Genomic DNA, 5,709 nt, shown 5'->3' with positions numbered 1-5,709 from the left:
AAATGGCTATATAGGTTATCCAAGCAAGATGTAGTCGACTGGACATGTTATCCGAACTTACAGATTTTTTAATATTTTGAACTCTATAAATATTCTCACTCTTTTTATTCTTCACAAGACTCAACAGCATCAAAGTGAGATATTTTTTGAGATAATTCTTTGTACTTCCCTTTACATGCATTTCATTTATATCTTCCCATCAAAAACTTTAATTTATTCAAACTCTTTAGTCATCATTATAATCATCAATTTTTTCATCTCTTTTTGTATTTAACTTTTTTCTATTAGTCATAAAAGAGAGACATATTTTGAAGATCTTTGAACTTATATGGCATAATTTCTTCTACTTCTTCATATTGAAAATTTTAATTGATGAATCAAACTTGTAACCTCATCATATTTATCAAAATTTCTCATTTCTCTCTTAGCCCTTATTTGAGTCTTATTTTTTCATCAAAATGTATTCTTCAGCAGTGATTTAATATCATTTCAACCACATATTTTTCAATAAAATAATATTACGTGTAAATTCGAAAAGTTTTCTTAATTTTTTTTACATCATAACACTATTTCAAAATACATATTTTGAGAAAAATGGGCTCAAATTACCCTTTAGTATTTAATTTATTTCAATTATTAATTAAAAAAAGAGATATTTTGAGAAGATTTTTGAATGTACATTGCATTATTTCTTCATTTTCTCATTGAAAAACTTTGATTGATTGAATCAAATATCTAATTATCATATTCATCAAAGTTTTTCATCTAACACTTATGCTATCATTTATTGTTATTCATTGAAGTGTTAGTTTCTCTTATTACTTAATTCATTTATATCATTTATTAAGAGAGAAATTTCATTATAAAATTATTGTTTCGCATTGAGGTATCGTAAAAGTTTAATAATGTAAGGATTAGTGCTTCTTGTTGTAAGTCATTATGTGGGTTATATTGAGGCTTCATAAAGCTTAATATTGTGGGTCATATTGAGGTCCCGTAAAACTCAATATTATATAAGGATCAATTCTCTTTGTTTGTATATATTAGAAGCATTGTAAAGGGTTGGATTGCACCACAGTCAATCAATATAGTAAAAAGGTTTTGTTCGTGTCGAAGAGCTTAATAACGGATGAGATGGATCATTGCTTTGGATCAAACCTCCAAATTATAACGTTTGCATCCTCTATTCTCTTTTACTTATCATTATCTTATTCATATTTATTATTTGATTGATCTACTTGCTTTTATTTGCTTATGATTATTAATTGACCAATATATCATTTTCTTGCTTAATTTAAGTTTATTTTTCGAAAAAAATTTTATAAACAAATTCACCTTACTCTTGGTTAGTTATTTTTGGACTATCAATTAGTATCAGAGTGAGGTCCCAATTTGAATTTAAAGATTTAACAATCTTGAGTAATGGCTAATCACGTTTTTCAAAATCTTAAGGGGTATTTTACAAATCGTTCTCCCTTCTTTGATGATGTATATTATAATTATTGAAAAACTAGAATGATGATTTATGTTCAATCAATAGATTATTAATGTTTGGAAATTTATTAAATGTGGTCTTTATGTGCCTACAAAGATTATTAAGATTGATGGAAAATAGTATCAAATCATTCCAAAGCCTATTAGGTAGGAATACGATGAAGAGGATAAAAGAAAATTTTCTTCATATGCTAAAGCCAAAAATTTACTTTATTGTGTTTTAGATAAAAATGAATTTAATCGTATCAGCGAATGTGACTTCGCTTTCAATATTTGACACGCCTTCGAATTTACTCACTCGGGCACTAGTAAAAGAAATCAAGATAAATCTTTTGGTTAAGGAATTAAAAAAAAATCATGAAAGAAAATGAACCTACTGTTGATATGATCGGTCGTTTTACTGATATTATTAATGATTTTAAAGGATTTGATAGAAAATTTACTAATGGTGGACCTGTGAGTAAAATGTTTAGGTCTCTCTCAAAGAATTGGATCTTGTTGAGAATGGTGATCGAAAATGCCAATATTATCAACACATATCCATTGGAAGATCTTTATGGAATATTGATAACATATGAGCTATAAATTGCATCGAGACAAATGAGATAACAATGAAAAGCAAAGAAGAAGAAAAGCGCCAAATTGCTTAGAAGTAGCCAATTGATGAAGTCACTTCAAGCGAAAATATGAAAGATGAAGAACTTGATTACCTAGTTTTTCTAGTAAAAAATTNAAAAAAAAAAAAAAAAGGTTCAAATAAAAAGGGATACACTATTACTACCATCAGGAGTGATCATGGTAGAAAATTTGAAAATAATGCATTTAATGATTTTTGTAAAATTAATGGTTATGAACATAATTTTTGGACTTCTAGAATTCATCAACAAAATAGTATAGTAAAAGGAAGAATCGCACATTGCAAGAAATGGCTAAGATTATACTAAATAGATATATTTATCAAAATATTTTGGGCTGAAGTCATTAACAACGCTTGCTATATTGCGAATAGAGTCTTGGTTAAGTCGAAAGAAAACCAAAACTCCATGTGAACTTTAAAAAATAGAGTTCTCAATATCGGTTACTTTAAAGTGTTTGGTTGTAAATGTTTCATCTTGAACACTTAAAAAAAATTTAATTCAAGGTTTGATATAGGAATCATTTTTAGATATTTATTGACTAGCAAAGCTTACACAGTTTTCTTTTCAATAAAAGAACTTTAATTGTTGAAGAATCCATGCTTGTAACATTTGATATAACTAATCATCTCGATCAAGAGAAAGGTATCGTCAATTAAGTAGGTTTGGAGATTCCTTTTGAGCAAATTCAAGATTAAAACAAGGAAAATCCTACAAATCTTGAAGATCGGCATGAGGAAGAAACAAATGCACAACAAGATGAAATAGAATCTTCAAAGTACAAGCGATCAATCTCTACCTATGGAATGGAGTTAAAACAAAATATATCATAGAAATGCTCAGTAAGTTTGAAATGAAAGATTGAAAACAATGAACCCTCCAATTAGCTCATCAATCAAATTGGACAAAGATGATCAACGTGTTTCCATAGACGTAAAAAAATATTAAGGTATGATCGGATCTCTCATTTATTTAATCGCAAGTAGAGTTGACATTATGTTTAGTGTGTGATTATGTGCTAGATTTCAACATAGTACTCAAGAATCACACCTTAGTGTTGTAAAACAAATTTTTAATTTACTTAGTGTCACTAAGATATTACATCTATGGTATGCTGAAGACACTCGGAAAGGGGATATTGTATTAAAATGTGTGAATATGAAAAATCAATTGGCCAACATTCCCACTAAAATGTCTATCATTTGGTAGATTTTTCATATATTAAAAGAGGTTTGGAAATTATCGATGAATTTGAAGTATGTGGCTAAATTGAATTTATACTAAATGTTGTCATATGATTGAATAATGTGCATCATTGGTTGAAATTTATTCTCATTCTTTGATTAGTGGTTGTTATAAATTCGATGATTATCCTCTTGTTTAAACTTGCATGTAGTTTGCATTTTGTGCTTAATTGAGGGGGAATATTAATATTTCCTATGGTTAATTTAAAGTTTTGATCTTATAGACCATACTCTTAATTTCAAATGTGCTACCTTTCAGTGTATGCTAAAAGGGCAAAATTGAGAGATTTGAAAAAGATTTAAAAAGTAAGAAAGGGAAAAAAAAATTTGATCGTAATTGCTTTGAAAATGAGATTGATATGCTTGAATTGAAATATATGATATGCTTTGAATAAATGGCTATTAGTTTGTAAAAGATAGGGAGAATATATGGATTAAATGCAATATTTAAGATTTACATTCCTTATCAATTGTTCAATCTTACTTTACAAATCATCTTGCTTGTCATAATAAAAAAGGAGGGAATTNTATTTAAGATTTACATTCCTTATCAATTGTTCAATCTTACTTTACAAATCATCTTGCTTGTCATAATAAAAAAGGAGGGAATTTGTTGGCTTAATTGTAATCTTAAAGTTTTGATTATAACAAATAAGTTAATATTGTTTACTAACAATTGAATTTAAAGTGATTATATTCTTCAAAGCATCCAATGAAAAATTGATCGATGATTGTCAAAAGATCAAAAGCTATTATCACGATCTGACTCACGAAGAATGTTAAGATCGAAGTCACATATTCAAGAGATTAAGAGCTAATCTTTGAAGTAAGATCAAAGATTAGATTTCTTAGATCAAGTGTGAAGATATTAATACTTTGATATTTAGCAATGAATGTTTAAACTCAAAATCATTCTCTACGTTAAAAACAATTTTGTGCATTAAAAGTTATTTTGATACAATACTTTGATCAAATATAAAAGTGATTTTTAAAATGATATTTGAACTTGAAAAATATCTTTTTATTTTGAAAAACTATTTAAGAATACTTTCCAAAAGCCAAAACCTTTGAATCGGATCAAATAAGGCTAAAACGTAAAAAGACTGAAATTGTTGGACAATTGACCTACTGGAAGAGACGGTCAACCAGAAATTTTAAACAGTTTGACCGTTCTAGCCTCTGATTTGCTATGTTATCCAAACTTTTAGATTTTTTTTGACATTTTGAATTCGATAAATATCCTCACTCTTATCATTTTTCACAAGATTTTCAAGAGCATCAAAGTGGGATATTTTTTCAGAGAATTCTTTGAGCTTTTCATTACATTCAATTTTTTTTTTTATATATCAAAAATATTGATTGATTCAAACTCTTTCATCATCATTATCGTCATCAAAATTTTTCATCTACCCTTTTTATTTAACTTATTTCTATTATTCATAAAAGAGATATGGCTTTTGAAGAAGATTTTATATTGCATATATTTTTTCTACTTCTTCATATTGAAAATTTAAATTGATTAAATCAAACTTGTAAACTCATCATATTCATTAAAGTATCTCATTTCTCTCTTGATACTTAATTTATTTCAATAATTCATTGAATGGAGGGATATATTTTTAGAAGATTTTTTTAACATACATTGCATTTACTTATTCATTTTCGATTTGAAAAACTTTGATTGATTGAATCAAATATTTAATTATCATATTTATCAATGTTTTTCATCTAACATTTGAGCTACATTTATTGTTATTCATTGAAGTATTAGTGTCTCTTAGTACTTAAATCATTTGTATCATTTTTAAGAGAGAAATTTCAATGTAAAATCATTGTTCTGAACTTGTGGGTCTTATTGAGGTCCTGTAAAAGCTCAAAAGCATAAGGATCAGTGCTCTTTGTTGTAAATTATCATGTGGGTTATATTGAGATCCCGTAAAGCTCAATTTTTTTATAAGGATCGGTACTTTTTGTTTGTAAGTCATTGAAAGTATTGTAAAGGGTTGGATTGTACAAGTTAATTAATATAGTGAACAAGCCTTGCTCATGTCGGAAAGCTTGGTAATAAATGATGTAGATCATTGCTTTCGATCGAACCTCCACAATTATATCGTTTGCATCGTTTTTACCCTTTTACTTATCGTTATCTTATTCATATTTATTATTTGATTGATCTCACTTATGGTTATTCACCATATCATTTATTTACTTGATTTAAATTTATTTTTTGAAAAAGTTTTGAAAACCAATTCAATCCCCTGGGTTAGTTATTCTTAGGCTACAGTCTAATATCTTGCCTCGAAAGTATTCTTTTCCCATCATGGGCATACCCACAT

This window comes from Olea europaea, unplaced genomic scaffold, assembly GCF_002742605.1.
Source record: "Olea europaea var. sylvestris unplaced genomic scaffold, O_europaea_v1 scaffold1287, whole genome shotgun sequence".
NCBI classification, from domain to species: domain Eukaryota; kingdom Viridiplantae; phylum Streptophyta; class Magnoliopsida; order Lamiales; family Oleaceae; genus Olea; species Olea europaea.
The sequence above is the reverse complement of the archived record's forward strand: the minus strand, read 5'-3'. Positions refer to the sequence as shown.